The sequence below is a fragment of the Miniopterus natalensis genome, chromosome 5, assembly GCF_054644295.1.
Source record: "Miniopterus natalensis isolate mMinNat1 chromosome 5, mMinNat1.hap1, whole genome shotgun sequence".
NCBI classification, from domain to species: Eukaryota; Metazoa; Chordata; class Mammalia; order Chiroptera; family Miniopteridae; genus Miniopterus; species Miniopterus natalensis.
Genome location: NC_142085.1, coordinates 65,080,279 through 65,097,455, shown reverse-complemented (window position 1 = coordinate 65,097,455; position 17,177 = coordinate 65,080,279). Strand labels below are relative to the sequence as shown.

Sequence of the window (17,177 nt, the reverse complement as noted above, 5' to 3'; positions counted from 1 at the left end):
TTTTTCATTCATTGAACCAACATAGACAAGACATTACAATCTACAATGTTTTCATAAGGACTTAACAGGAAATAATACCAGGAAACAAAGCAATGTATAAACAGATATCATTTAAACAAATGTATCTAGGAAACAAACTGTGTGCTCTCCAAAAAAAAAAAAAAAAAAGAAAGAGTACAAAAGATAAACACTAATCATTTATTTAGTTTTCGTTGTTTGTCTGAATAAAGCAGGTGCTTGGTACAGCTTTATCTGCAAACAATAAAATCCAGCGTGAAGCTACTGCCTCCTCCCACCATCCCACTCAGGTGGAGGCACAGGGAGATTTGTTCTAACAACTGCTCATATGTTTCTGTGGCCCCAATGTGGTAATTGCCTGGAAGAGCTGTGGCCAACCTTAAGACTTGGAGTTCTGGCTATTTCTTGTGTTCTCAAGATTCATAGCTCCCCAAATTCTGTCTCAAGCCCATCTGGTGGAATTGTTCTACTAAATATATTTTGTTTCATCTGCGACATCATCAACTGTACGTAGCACGCACACACACACTGAATCCAGAAGGGGTCAAGAAAGAGGAATGGACTTCCTCAGTAAGAGACTTGTGAATATAACACTTACTTAAAGATCCAAAAGATAACCATTTGATCCAGGTTTTTAGCACTCAGCCTGTATATCTCTTTATTTATTTTAGGTTTTTGTGTGTTTTTTTAAGTTACAGTATCTTCAAAGGCAAAAGGACTATAGGAAGACACAAAAAGATGAATCAAAACATAGACAAGGTAAAGTAATTCAAAACATTGAATTATCAGTCTGCTGAGAGGAGAGTCAGAAATAAATTATATAAAGCATAGTTATAGTAAAATGAGGGAAACATGACAGTATCAAAACTGCATTTAATAATTACAACACAAATAATGAAAAACCTAACCTAGGACAGAACCATAAATAAGTTCCTGTTTGTCAGTGCCATCCTTGGTTCAATAGATCAGTTTGCTTTTAATTTAGACAATGTCTACCCACATAAAGTGGAAAATTTAAACACTCAGTGGGTGATTTTGCAGCATGATTTCACTAAGCCTTTGTCAATTCTATAAATTTAGTTAAGATTAATTCAGTTCAGAGAACACTTATTATGTACCAGGTGACAAAATGTGATCTGTACCAAAAAGAGTTTACTTTTGATTGGAAATATTTGAGTTCTCAAATCTCAAAACCAAATTAATTTCAGAGTGTGTCATCTTTAAACAAAGGAAAGAAAAACAAAGAGGTAAGAGAAACAGGTAACATATATTTTGCAAGGCCTCAGCATGATTAACATAATAAGAAAATAATAGCTCTAAAAACATTAGAAATTACTGTTCTGGGTAATTTAAGGAACAGCCCAATTTTAACATTTTGTAACAAATTGCTTGGGAGAAGCAGGAAAGGAGCATGGAAAGAACGCTGGACTGGAAGTTAAGAAACTAGGTTTTAGCTGTTGCTTTTTCATTAACTTGCAATGCGTACTTACATAATTTAATTTCACTTCTATAGATTTAACTTTCTTCAGCTGTGAGAGAGGGAGAGCATTAAATCTATGACCCCTTTCAACTTTAACCTAACAAATGAGTCAGCTGTTAAGGCTTCTAGTTGTTTGTATAGAAAAGCAGCAGATAAAAGTAGACCGAATAGGTCAGTTCAACAAAAGCCAAGTGAAGTTGAAAGGTGTTTAATTACTCAGTAGACCATATGCCAGTCTTTGTATATTTTACCTCACTGTATTGGATAAATACTCCTCCCTTGATCATAATACCTTGTGAATAAGGTATATAATTAAATTAGTATTTTGAAACAACAGTAAGTTCATCAGACATCTCATACTTAAGTCTCAACCTTCCATTTTAAAATCTTTTTCTAACAGACTAAGGCCATTTCTCTGACCGTGAAGAAATAATATGGTAAATAGAACTCAACATTTTTTTGGTTCTATTCATTGTTAAAACTATATTTAAATCTGCATGGTGTAAAAGTGAGTAATACCTGAGATAGAAGACATTTTTACTTAATGTCTTTGCATCTTCTGAATATGGACTGTAGAAAAAAATCCAGTAGATTGTTTTTGTGTGTGTGTGTTTTTAAATATATTTTTATTGATTGCAGAGAGAGGAAGGGAGAGGGAGAGAGAGAGAGATAGAAACATCAATGATGAGAGAGAGTCATTGATCGGCTGCCTCCTTCACGCCCCCAGACTGGTGATCGAGCCTGCAACCTGGGCACGTGCCCTGACCGGGAATCGAACCTCCATCTCCTGGATCCTAGGTCGATGCTCAACTGCTGAGCCACGCGACCAGGCCACTAGATTGTTAATCAGTGTTTCACAGGCCTTTAGCTTGCTGCTATGCTATTTATTTATTGAATTCATTAATGCAAAAAACAAAACACCTGGTTAGAATTCTATTTATGGTTGAGTTGATCTCGGATTTATTATAATTTCCAAATGATATTTCACTTTTGTATTGGCATATTTAACCTCTGATTTGTAGATATAAATTTTATTTAACATAATATTTGATGTTCCCATGAGATAAGAAAAATGGTACTTATTTTGAGAAATATATAGCAATAAGGTGGAGATACTGCCCTAAAATCTTATACGTGTAACTATTCTTACATTCTTCTCATTCTTAATATATTTCTTTCTGATTGAAATGTAAATGTTTTCATTAGATCTTCTTTTACACTTAGAGTAAACCTATACTTTAAATAGCCATTTGCCCCACTCACAGCCATTAATGGTGTGTAAGATTTTATAGGTAAGATTAGGTCCATTCGGACATAGTTCTGAATATACTTTGATGCTAAGTTGCTCGTCATAGCCAGACTTAGAAAGAATTCCGCTTAAATCATTCGTCTCCATCTCTTCCAAGTTCAGTGCTGGCCCGTGTTGTACGTTCAGTTGAGTGTTGTGTACTCATCAGCCAGAAGCTCATCTCAGGTAGACAAGTAGCACAGATAGTTCAAGGCATAAATTTAATGTCTGACCGGGGTAGGAGCGGTGATAGCAGTGCTTTTTAAATCTATTCCAGCAGGACTGCAATCTCTTTTTTCATTTCTCAAGCTTTAAATGGATCCTTTAACAAAAGACAGCTCATTGGCTATGGGAAGCTATGAAAGGTATAAACTTAGCTGGCACACCTCCTAGTGTCAGATCCAGTGCATTCGTACATTTCAAAAGAGGAGGCAGGGTATCACCCCACAAGAAAAATAATAGGTAAGACCTTCCCTAATTCCTCCCCAACTTCCAAGTCAGGATCTCCCGTAGTGCAAAGACACTAAGTACTAACTCTCCAGCTCTTCATCCAAGTGAAACTTGCAAGTCTCACATCCAAATAAAAATCTGATAAGCCTAACAGTTGGCCTTTCTGCTCTGTTCTCACTGGTCTCAGAGGATCCTAGGAGACTGTTTACCTCTCAAGTCGAGGAAAAAAATAATTTAAGTCTATGAAAATAAACTAATCCAGAATGGATTATTGTTAATACTATCATTATTATGATTAATGGTGTCCATTAGAATTGGTATTTGTACCCAGAAGAAAAAGGAAAAGAGACTGGGATTATAACTGCAGAATGCATTTGTGTGTGTGAGTGTGTGTGTATTTTTTTAAGTAAGGGTGGGAAGGAGTTTGGCGCTAAGCTAGCATCCTAAAGTAATAGCAGCAAATCTTTAATGGAATAACCTGGTAAGCAAAGAAAAGTGTTAAGAGGTATTTCAGAAAATTATTTGTGAATAGTTGTATTGTACAAGGTGAATTATTGGTCTTATCTTTAATATGTCTTACTGGTTTGTTACCCATGTGGTCATTAGAATGAAAATTCTCAGTTCTGGGAATAATGCAGTATTACTATTAGGAATGTGTATGTTCTTCTATGGAAGTGCTTTGACACGTCAGTTTTACCATTTGCTGTCTGCAGTCAAGGATACTATTAATATTTGTTTTAAGGCTACTAACAAAATATATTTCTGAAATATATTTTCAAAAAAATCATTAAATACTCTATTAAATTTGTTCAAAATACTATACACTATTATGGCACTGGCTTTTGAGGGGGGAAAAAAAGCTTTATTTGAGAGTCAACTGGAAAGACAGGAAGCAAGGCTCAAATCCATCTCCCCCATCCAGGGTTTCCGGTGGGGTTTTAAGGGGCAGCAGTTAAGGGTTCGCAGGAGTTATTCCTGAGTGGTGTTTCACAAGTGTCACTCGTAAGTGGTGTATCCAAGGCTTAAACTTTGGTTCCTGATCTTGTTAGAAACATGATAGGATGGGTTTGAGCTGGTTCTGCGATTACAGTAAGTTCAGCTTGCTGAAGAACAGCACTGGATTCTGGGGAGACACATTAGGTTCGAGGATGGCCTGGATGATTTTAGGAATTTAAATTTCATTATTAGGATGTTAACTGTTATTGTATCGGTTCCATGGAGATTCCAGAAAATAAACTGCAGAGTTCTCTCATCTATTCAAGAGGCACAAACATTTTTTGAACAATTCCCATGTATGAACCATGACCCATACATTGAATGCTTTGCAGTGTTAGAAGACAATCCCTGCACTCAAAGAAAAAAATACATATATACATATACAAATATATTATATATATATACTACCACTACAAACAATGCATATATATTCATGTTTGTATGTATGTTCATATATATGTATGATATATATGTAAAAGAAAGGCATAAATATTTTAAAAGTACAGTGATGTCATAGTCCACACCTACACCTACTTCCCAGCCCACATTCAGACCACTCTTGCCCTTATAGATAGAAAGCTAGAATAAAAATTTAATAATTGTTATGTATAGAAAGATGGCAGTATTGAAAACAGATCCTCATGGCTCAGTCAACTAACATTTATTCAGTAGTCGGAGACATCTGGCACAAGTAAAGATTTGCAGTGGTCCCTGCCCACAAAGGAGATGACAATAAACTAAGGAAGAAAAACAGAAAAAATTATGTTAAATTCAAATGCACATGAGTAAACCACAAAATTATAAGAACAAAGCACATTAAAGGATGATTAATTTTGTGTAACAGATAAAATGAATCTTTTAAACCTTTAATCTTGATCCTTGAAATTTTAAAGATCTGGTAATTGTTTTTCAACATTTATATATGGAAAGTTAATTAAATTTAAAGTAGTCTGACATCTTCCATTTGAAATCTATCTAAATTCTTTGAGAGGCTCTCTGGCCAAGTAATTTACATGACTTTTTGATAACTAGCAATCATAACTCAAGGTGGAAAGGAAAATCTTACATTGTAAAAGAAATGTGATAATAAAAACAACTCAGATAATTGATAGAGGAGAGGAAATTCTCTAAACAGAAATCTGCATTCCCCAGGAGATCTTAAATTTTAATACCAAGAAACTGCTTTTTAAAAAGTCTCTTCTATCCTCTATATAGAAAAAATATGATAGGATTATAATGGTTCCAAATCACCGTGTGATGTAGTAATTAATGTTTTATTTCCACAAAATGACTAGGGCTATTTGAGGAATGAGTTTATAACCTGGCTATGCAGTCACCACATGTGATGCTAACTCTTTTGCCAAATCCTCTGAAAATGTCTTGTTTGAACCCTGGCTTTATTTTTGTCCATAGCTCCCCAGTCTCATTTCACTTGCAGTTGAAGTACAATTGATCTTTCTGGCTCCGATTGTTTCTATCCACATTTCATTCTGACTCAAACAATATTTGTTAATTTCTCATCAATCTCATTTTCTCCTTTCTTTTAACACCGTCAAAAAATAATTCCTGCCCACTAACTTTTACAACCCTTTATCCTAGATTGTACAATGAAATTATCTTTCCTGCCTAACCATGCTCTTTTCTGTTTCTCTCCAATTAATGCATTTTAAATAAATGTATGCCTTTCTCATCTCAAATGAGAAAAAAACTTTTAATATTTCCTCACTGCTGGTTTCTGGGTGGGTTGGTTTTTTTCCATTGATATTTGACAGCAAATGGGTGCTATGTTTCTGAACATCTTGATTACAAATCAGTTTGAAATATGGTGTAACTATAAATTCCTAGGGCAACATATAAACAAAACAAGTCCAAGTTAGGATCTTGTCACTTTATTGCTTTTTCTTTGAGATCTCTCCAACCCTGCCTCTCTTATTCCAGGAAAAAGTTATTCCATCATAGCTTTCTTAAAATAACACAGGTCAGGTTTTAATCTCATTTTACTTATCTTAAGGTACTGTTTGGTTAAATGTCATAATCAAGCCATGAGTGGCTCCTGTCTTTGAGTACCTGCAGCACCTTTTACATAACCCCATAATGTTACAGTGTAGTCATTGTCTTTCCATCAAATTATGAGATCCTTGAAGATAGTCACCATCCCATCTTAATTCTTATATGTCTTATGATTGGCACAGTACCTGACACATAGTAAGTGGTCTAATGTTTGATGAATAAATACATGAAGAAATTAATGTGCAAATTGTGGAGATAAACCTAATGGCCATCCAGGCCAGAGTACTTTGGAAAAACTATGCTTAAAATGTCATATTTTAATTACATGTAAAGCCAAGCAAGTTAGAATTTTATAATGCATAAGATAATATATCATATACTTAACAAAACAATATATGATGTTAAATATATTCTTTTAAACAAATAAATGTTGTCAGTAATGTTTCTTTACTTATAATTACTTATACAGGGTGGGGCAAAAGTAGGTTTACAGTTTTGAGTATACAAAACACAGAGTTTATTCTTGTATTATTATCGATTATTGTATTATTTTCCACACAAACAACTTGTAAACCTACTTTGCCCCTCCCTGTATTTACACATAAATTAAATTACACTCTTTTCCATCATATTGCCTTTGTGACTTTTTATGATTATGAAGGTAATGCTATTCATGGTAAAGACTTAGAAAACACTAAAAAGCATAGAGAAAAAAGTCATTCATAATTCTACAGCCTAGAAATACAAATATTAACTTTGGGTACATTTTCTGCATACATTTTATAAGTGGGATCATAATTTGTGTACAGCTTTTATACCCTTCTATTTTTTTTCCATTTAACATCATATTGAGTATATTCTTTGTCATTAGACATTTTTAGAAAATGTCTTTAATGGCCATATACTGTTCCCTTTGAAAACAGTAGCATAATATTTTTGCTCTCTGCATATTAAGCATTTGGATAATGTGTACATTTTTAGGTTTATATATACTGCTGAAGAAACATTGCTATAATAAAATGGCTATCAGGTGAATAACTGAATGTTTAACCCTATTCTAAGTTGTTAATTACATTATGTAATTTAATCTTCATAATTTTCTTTAAGATAAATACAATTACCCACATTTCACAGTTGAGGAAATAGGTTTATTGAGGAAAAAAAGTAACTTATTCTAAGTCCCATAATCAATAGGAAGTAGAAGAGGTATTTGAACCAAGACTTGTCTTATACTCAAACTTCTCTCTAGAAAGTCGGAAAAAAAACCCCTAGGAAAACTATAGCTCTGACTGGACCTGTACAAGCAAGTCCAAGAAGACAGATTATTGAGGCAAAGGGACCAGCTTTCTAAAATGCTGTGAGCACGTTGGAGAATGTGTGTGCCACCTTATTGACATTAAGAGTAATTAAGTTTTAAATCTTTAAAATATTTAGAGATGAAAATTTAAATTCTTAGTATGCCTTTGATTACTAGTGAAGTTAATTTAACTAAAAACTGGTTAACTAGTTTCTTACATTTTGTAGCCACTTTTGTCTCCTGTTGGAGAATTGTGTATTTATATGCTTTTGCCATTTTTCTGTTAGGACCTTTGCGTTTTTCTTATTGTGTTACCTCTATATACTAAGAACATCATATTTTTCATATTTGTGGTAGTGTTCTAGTTCACACCATTTTGTTTCAATATTTTACATGTAAAAATTCACTGTTTATACATTTTAATAGACTTTATCTTTTAGAGCAGTTCTCACAGCAAAACTGATGAGAAGGTACAAAGATTTCTCATATGCCTTCTTTCCCCACATGCATACCTCTCCCATCGTCAACATCCCCACCAGAGCGGTACATTTGTTACAGCTGATGAGCCTGCATTGACACGTCATCATCACCCAAAGACCGTAGCTTCCATTGGGATTCACTCTTGATGTTGTCCATTCTAGCGGTTTGGACAAATGCATAATGGCATGTGTCCACCATTATAGCATTTTAAAAATTTACATTTTTTATTGGACAATTGCAGGTTCTTTCCCAGTATATAAAGCCCATTGCTTTATTCAGGTGTTTGTACATTCCAGCCAGTCAGTGGGGAGGGGCGGAATGGACAATGAAGCACACAGATATATTAGAGGAAAATGTACCATAAACCACTTTTTTCTTTTTTGGTTAAAGAATAAAGCTTTCTAATCAATATCGCACTCTTACAATACAAAACTTGATTGTTGTGGATTGCACTTACGCCTGTCTTCTCATCTCATATGCACAGTGTATGGGTGCTGCTGGCGTCCATGGGAAGCAGCCCTCAGAGGAAAACAAGGGTCAGGAATGAAAATGTATTAATAAGAGGAAGCACAAGAAGGCGGCTTTGGGAGGCACCGGCTGGCCGCTCGGCAGAAGCAGATGGCGTGCAGGAAGGTTTGGCTGCTCTTCTCAAACTCCTGCAGCAATCCATCGATCTCAGTCTCCATGCCCTCTGTGTGCTGGATGCACTGGGAGAGCTCACAGGTAAGGAAAACCCCTAGGCGTCCGTCATGGTTGTCCTGGAGGTCCACACTGATGACGAGCGTCTGCTGGCAGCTCTCCTCTTCTCTGGATTCAGATCTTCCGTCACCTGGTCGAACACTCTCTCTTCGCAAGTGAGGATCAGGTCGAACAGGTCTTTGCAGTTCTGGGACCTTTCTGACCAGGGCTTGATCCATTCTGCATGTAGAGTTCTTTGTCTTTCCTAAAGACATCATTGTACATCTGATCATATGTGGCTTTGAAATCATACACATTGGGTTTGTCGGGCACTGGTCCTGGAAGCTTCATGTGAATCCCATTCCAAAGGACTGGACACTGAATCCCCCTTTGCCGAGGATGTTGTGCACTTCCATGCTTAGGTCTGGGTGCTGGAGCAGACCACCTGCAGCAGGGATGATGGCATGGGCGTGCATGGCTGGACAGTCCACAGTCTCCCGCACTGGACTCCTACCCAGGCATGGCACTTCCACACCAAAAATGTACGTTTTTAAGAGTCAATTCTATCAGACTTTTTACTTCTTTTTTGTACTTGTAGAGTTTTTTAAATATTAGATGAATATTCTTTATAAATATTGTGGGGGTTTTTTAGTATAGTTTAGGCAATTATTTTTATATTTCTGACATACAAAAAGCATATGGAACCCTATAACTACACCGAGCTCCTATGCAGCTTAAAAAATAAATACCAACATAACTGAAATCTTCTATGTAACTCTCCCAATAACATCCCCCTTCCTTCTCTCTTTATCTTTTATGACAATTGGTTTGATGGCATAAAGAGCCCACAGTGGCCAGTTGTTAGTCTCAACAACCAGCTTAGTGAAACCATTACTGTGTCACCTAGTGGAAATATTCCTTCCTTGGGACCTAAGACCACCAAACCAGCAGAAATAAGAAGTTGCGGAAATAAGAAGCAAAAGATGCAAATAAAAGGCCACTCCTGTTTCTACCCCTTGAATTCTAGCTATGGGAGAAACGGTACCGCGTACTGGTCTCAGATTCAGATGATATACCTAATCCTGGAAGACATTACTGCAGCCCCAAAAGGTGTTGCTATCCAGCTGGCACCACAACTAAGTTTTCAAAAGGACATTCCATTGTTCTATCAGGCTAGCTGCTTCAGCTTTTTAATTCTTTTTTCTAACTTGTCTTCCAAATCTCTGATTCGGCCCGGCCGGGTGTGGCTCAGCAGTTGAGCGTCGACCTGGGATCCAGGCCAAATCTCTGATTCGATCATCTGCTTCATTCAATCTACTTTTAATTCCTTCTAGTGTGTTCTTTATGGTATTATTCATTTCTGACTGGTTCTTGTTCATGGTTTCTATTTCTTTTTTCATGCTGTTGTAGTTCCCACTAAGTTTCCTGTCATTCTCACTAAGTTCCTTGGGCGTCCTTATAACCATGACTTTGAACTCTGTATCTGATGAATTGCTTGCCTCCAATGCATTTAGATTCTTTTCCAGAGATTCCTCCTTTTCTTTCATTTGGGGGTTGTTTCTTTGTCTCTTTGTGTTTGTTTCTATGTATTAGATAGGACTGCTCTGCCTCCCAGTCTTCACTAGGTAGCCTTATATAGGAAGTGTCTTGGAGCTAGTAGCACAGCCTCTTTGATCTCCTGAGCTGGATGCTCTAGGAATGTCTCCGGTGTGAGCTATTTGTAATTGGGTCTTGATTGATGTCCCGTTTGTGGGTGGGGTCTCCCCTCAGTCTTGCTGACAGAAGAGCAACTTCTCATTTGATTATTAAAACCTTCCTTTGTTGATGTCACTTGTTAGTGAGCATTTAACATAGGTCATAAATCTCTTCACACGCTATACAGTCAGAGAAATTTATCCACATATCTCTTCCCCAGATTGTCTTGTGACCTATTTTCTGATTGTGCTCCTTCCAACTCCCTTGACTGTTCATCCAAACATTAAGCACTGCATTGGATCAAGGTAGATCATGTCTCTGGCGATCTCTTCTTCTTCCATGCAAAAAAATGAACAACCACATGCACTGCTATGAGTTCTTCCCATTGGAAGGATTTCCCTTACCACTGCCCTTTATGGCTGTCCCTGTGGGGCTGTAGTCCTGCAGTTTCCCACTTTAGAGTGGTGCCAGCATTTTGGGCAGAACCATCTGTAAACCATACCCTAAGTTCTGTTCTTCCTTAGTCAGTTGGTCATAGGGAGTTCCCCATGAGGCCTCAGGCACAGGTTGAGATGGAGGAAGCGACATAGGCAGAAATATGGGCTGTGGGTGTCTGTGATACTTGCTCATACACTAATTAGTGCCTTTAGGACCTGCTTGAGCCTGATCTTATATATACTACTTGCATTTGATGGAATTAAACTTTTTGGCTTGATGCCAAACATTTGGTTCATGATCAGCAGTGAGGTGATTTGGTAACTTTGTGGCCCATGATCAGGCTTTCAGTTATTTATGGCTTGTTTAGCATCAAGCCAAAAACCACTTTTCAAAAAGAGGAGAGTTTTCTGAAGATAAGGCAAAACTTTGCTCTAAAATTATTAAAGTTCCCTTCTATCATTCACTTGTAGGAACCTGCCAAAGGTTCCAGACAGCATCCCTGTGTGCCTCTGCCACTTCAAGAATCATCAGATCTGCTCAGTCAGATGGCCTAAGTTGTGGAGCAGCTTGTATGGAAGCCTGAACCTGATACAGAGCCTTCTTTTCCTCTGTTCCTACTCAAAATTGGCGGCCTTTGGAGATGCTTGGTAAATGGGTTGGAATAGCATGTCCAAATGAGATATATGCTATCCCCCAAAATCCAAACGGGCCCACAGGTGTTTGCCTCTCTCTTAGTGTTAGATGGAGTGAGATACAGCAACTTGTTCTTCATCTTTAACAAGGTGTGACAACATGCTCCAGACCACTAGATCTCTAAAAATTTCACCAAGGGGGAAAGCCCCTAAACTTTTGTGTGGTACTTCTGTGTTATACACATCCTTATATTTCCAAGGTGGTGAGGTTTTCTCTTCATATTATGATGAGACTGCCCTCCTCAAAAGTATCATCACTAATAAGGAAGAGCCAAATGATAGTGAATAGGGTCTTTAAACAAGTTATGAGTAATGGTCTGAAAGAAAGCAGAACACTAAGATAAATGGAATCAGAGGCTAAGGTTCTAATGGCAATTTGAAAGGAAAAGAGGGCCTGCAGGGTAGGAAACCGTAAAATTAGTATATGAAATTATTCCCCACCTCATACCCCAATACCCATCAAAAGGAGAATGCCCCATTCAGGAATAATTCTGCAGGTCCTTCTTTATCGTCCTCACTTTTAGCACTTGGTATCTCCTCTACTCTCAGCTAAATGCTGAGTTTTATCCATTACCTCTGCCACAATCTATCAGATTCAATAGCTCACTGCTGCCTACAAGATAGAAAACAAAGAACTCATAACCAAAAGTCCCTTTCAAATATGACCCCCAACTCTCCTTCCAGCCTCAGGTCCCTATACAACCTATTCTCAAAATTAGTTTATTCTCAAGTCATGCTAAATTCCTCACCTTTCCTAGAATGTGTTGTAAGTCTTGACAACTTCCAGTTTCAAACACTCTGCTTCTTCTCCTAGGAATGACCTCCCTCTTCTTATTCTGAATTGCTCAATTCATCCTCAAGACTCAACTCAAATATCACTTCTTTTCTGATTTCTCTGATCCCCCCAAAAAGTGGATCAGTCCCATCTCTGGGTTCCCCTCAGCATTTGACTCATAATTATTAGAGAGGTCACCGCGAGAGATTGTTATTTTTCTATCTATATATGCCTCTTGGTGAATAAGATACAGGGAGAGCATAATAAATATTTGCTCAATAAATGAAGAGATGAATTTGTAACCTTCTGGTTTGCCCAGATCATCCACCATAGCACTCCACCTATTCACCTGCAGTTTGTTGTTGATTTTTTAAAAATCTTTAGGAGGGAATTTATTTTTCCAAAACAGCTATGTAAGCAATTATTTAAAGACACTAACAGAATGTTCCTTTGAATTGATTTGTTTAGTGGTCACTTGGTATTTAGCGTTTAATTTGTTGATTTTTTTTTTTTTGGTGGCCCAGCCTTGCATTAATCTCTATATAAGATAAAGAATCGACCAGTTAATTACAGTGCTGATTTTCTTTTTATAATTTACTCTGTAAAAGTTATGCACTTATCCCAGAATAGGGGACGGAGCCCTTGAATTAAAGTCCTGTTTTCCAATATACTGACCATACGACCCCTCTAATGATAGATAAACCCTCTAATGCTCAGTAACCTTTCCACTGGAAAATAAAGATAATAATTCTTGTCTATCATACATATTTCTTGAAAGTGTCAGTTTTTCAAGTGAGTATAAACAGTAGTCAAATCCAAGTATTAGGAGTATTCTTGTGCCTAATAAACACATCGGTACATTTAGTGAGTCATTCCCAAAATAACTTGTGTACTCTAAGATTTTTGTGTACTCTGAGATTTATTTGCCTTTATATCTCTACCAATGTGCACAATGCTTAAAATAGGAACCTAATTGACACATATTTAAATAACTGCATTTCAAAGAAGATCACTGAGACAGTACTGGAAAATTCAGGAATCTTTGCTTCATAGTTGGAGTTAATTTTTCCTGTTATTGTTGTGGTTAATATCTCACTTCCATCCAAAAGAATCTAGTTTGTAGTCATAGTTAAGTCTAATGCAGCAGTCCTGGTATCTGGGTACAATTCCAACCCAAGTATATTCTAGGTCAGTACTATCGAATTTTAAATTAGCAAATGTAAGTTACCTATGACTTGCTAAATTCTGAAAAGTTTTTTGAGAACTACAGAATCTCCATTACACCTGTTGACCTATAAATGTAAAGGTTCACTAGAGTGCTGCGATACACTGACAATTTGTCTTACCTAAATTGAAAGTGTCACTTTGCCTCAATCTTATGAGTTGTGAAAAACTCCAAGCTCCCCCTGGCCTGACAGCTGCCCTGAAATAGGTACAGTGCAGGTGCAACTGTGGAGACAGCAGTGGAAATTAGGCTGCACATCAAGGGAGCATAATCCTACCGTTTAACTCTCCCCCTCTCCTAAGAATCTCAGCTTGATTTTGCTTTCTACTCATAGTTCAATTCTCAATGGAAGAAACTGTAAATTAGATTCCTGAAAAATTAAACACATTCATTCATTTCAAAAAGGTTATTGAGTTCTTAATATATGACATAAAGGGCAATGTGCTAGGTGTGGTAATAGAAAGATAATGGGTTTATGTTAATTCACGGAGACAGACCTGTGAATGGCTTGTGTCCTAAGGGAGCCAGAAGTAAAAACTAATTTCAAGAGAGAGAGGGAAGGTCAGGGAGGCTTTTCAGAAATGGTGGCACTGAGCAATACTGACAGATGACTATGCTGATGAGTTAAGCTATTTCTAGAATGAGGAAACAGCATGCATTTAAGGCCCAGGAGTATCCATCTCCTTTGTGAACCCTGAAAACTACAGGAAACTTAGTACTTTTGGAAAAAACAATGAGTGCTGAGAGGTGGACAGCAGAGTCCACAGCAGTCGGGAGAGCCAGGGACTACGGTCCGGGTAGGCGGAGAGGAGCACTGCGTACATACCACACATTATCCTGTGGGTGACAGACGGCCTCCTTGGGCTTGGAGTACAGGCTCAAAGGGACCGTAGCAGTCAGGTCTGAGTCTCAGTAGTTTAAACAGGGATAGTTTAATGGAAAGAATTACTAACGTTAACAGGATTGCAGTAACCAGGGAATAGCTAACAAAAGGTAAAAACCACTCTAGAGAACACAGGGATAGCATTAGGAGCAGCCATGTCCTTAGAAGGAGGGCAAATTTCAAATAGTCTCAAAGAAATCAGAGATATAAAGGACCATTTGAGAGACAAAAGAACCTGATAAAAAGCATGATGGCAACTTTTAACGTAACTTGATTGTGGAAACAGAGAGGAAGCAGGGGTGGAAGATTTAAGGAGCTAAAGCCTAATCACCATATTAGAAAGTCTATAGGTAGTGCTTAAAATTGAATAATAAAGTTATAGGCGTGTATGCTTAGTACTGAGAAATACAGACACCTATGAAGAAGAAATCTCTAAAAAAGTCAAAATTGATTTCCTCTGGGGAAAGGAATTGGAGGAGTTTGACAGAAAATTACTGTATTTTGTTATATATATTTGACTTATAAACTATGTGTATTAGTTCTCAAAAAATAAAATTAATTTTAAAGGGAATAAAATAATATATTAGTTATATATGTGTGCCTGGCTCACTGCTCTGAACTGGGGCAAAAATTGAAGTAAGACAGCCTTCCTACCCTCGGAGAGCTCACAAGGTTAGAAACTGAAGAAGGGAGGTAAAAGAAATATGAAACAAAGAAATTAGAGGACATTGCCATTAAGTGCTGAATGTAGAGTATGAATTATAGCACGGGGAATTCAGTTGTCTAAAAGAAATAGAGAAAAAGTTTCTTGAAAATTAATGTTTTTACCATTTAAAAGAGGTTACTGTATCCTGTTATTAATAATAACAGTAGTAATAGCTGGTATTTTTTCTTTTTACTTTCTCATATGTGTAAGACACATTCTAGATCTTTTACCTCTATGCTTTGATTTAATTCTAACTTTAATGAGGCAAATCTTGTTAGCCTCATTTTACAGATGAGCTGAACCATAGTAGCTTTAAGAATAGAAAAGCTTCACATCTGTGTGGATGGCTAACCCATGATTCAGCCGCAAGGGGAGGGAATGAACTAGATTATCCTGTCTTACTTCAACTACTGTGCATTTACAGTGTATTTGTTCTCTGTAGGTTGTAGTCAAGAAAGTTGAAAGTCACTGCTGTAGGTTGTCAGAACCTCACAATACCGTTGAAATAGACCTCTGTGCTGAAACAGAACATGATGTCTTCATCATGTAAAACATTCCTTTAAAAATTCAATATAACTATTGATCACTACAGATATATGTATAGTTACCAAAGAATTTCTTTTTAAAATAAATTTCTTAGAATTCCCATGTGAATAAATTAAAAGCATAATCAAAATATGCTTGTGTTCTCTTCTTTTGTAATTCCCAAAATGCTAATATTGTTAATTGTACTCAATATATTCTGAATAAAGTAATTTAAACTCTAGCTACTTAACTCTACTTTTCTGTCAGTTTAGTCATTGTGCACCTGTCATATTTGTCTCTTTATAACCTAAAATAAAGGATGAAAACTGAATAAAATAAAATGCTTAATTCTATTTTGTAATCATTCTGCCATCCTATTATTGAAACACTTTGAATAGTATCTACATGTGACTATGAGAAAGTTATTCTCAATTTAAATGAAATGATAAATACTATAAATATTTGATGTCCTTTCTCTTATTTTTCTCTATGTATGCTTTCCATCTTGATGCCAGATGACCACTCTGAAAAGAGTAGATTGAGATTTCATATTTGTTGAGATGTTGGGTTTTTTTATGCTTCAGAAATGCTCAGGAAGCCGAGTTCAGCTGCTGAAAGTCTATAAACCATTGCATAATTATAGAAGCTTTTAAAATCTTCATCATAAGTCTCAGAAAAGGTTACTTTCACATTTAAAATTCAATGTGAATTTATTTTTTGATCAGCAAATTAATTGAGAGTTGTCTTTAAGCTACTGTAATTCCCAGGTGTGTTTCTAATTAATTAGAGTCCTGTCAGAACAGGTCTGTTGAAATTAAATTACCTTTGTCTTCCTTCACAACACATTTCCAAACCTGGGAGAAAAGAGATCCAACAAAATACCAGCAACAAGGTTCCTATTCTCTAAAATATAAATGGTAAATAAAATGTTCTAAAGGTACACACAGATCTATTTTATGGATTTAGCTTTGTTATGCACTGGTCTAAAGCCGACCGCTATGCATAAAAAGTAAATAAAAATAACTCAAGGCAGTAGTCACAATCCCCTCCTCCCTGCATCTGTACAGCACTTATTCTGAGGCCTCCTCTAAAACTCCTGGGATCCTGCAATGCATTGTGTCTCCTCTCCCCTGCTACAGCACAGCTCTTTAAGAAAGGCATTTTATTTATCTTTTTATTCCCACCATACCTAGCTCTGATTGTGCACATATTTAGCACTCAATACATTATTATAGTGTTTTGTTTTGTTAAAATATGTCTTTATTGATTTCGGAGAGAGGAAGGGAGAGAGAAGGAGAGAGAGAGAGAAACATCAATGATGAGAGTCATGGATCGGCTGCCTCCTGCGCGCCCCCTGCTGGGGATCGAGCCCGCAACCTGGGCATGTGCCCTGACCGGGAATCGAACCTCGATCTTCTGGATCCTAGATGGACGCTCAACCGCTGAGCCACGCCCGGCAGGGCTATCATTTTGTGTTTTTTAAAAATAATCTGTCCAGTAAAGAACACTTCAAGAGCATAGTAAAATTTAAAAAACAACAC

The 17,177-nt window shown here is 36.8% G+C and overlaps 1 pseudogene; it reads right to left on the bottom strand.

Moving 5' to 3' along the window:
* Positions 1-8,573: 8,573 nt before the first annotated feature.
* LOC107536999 (RNA polymerase II subunit A C-terminal domain phosphatase SSU72 pseudogene) lies at positions 8,574-9,210 on the bottom strand (annotated as a pseudogene).
* Positions 9,211-17,177: the final 7,967 nt, after the last annotated feature.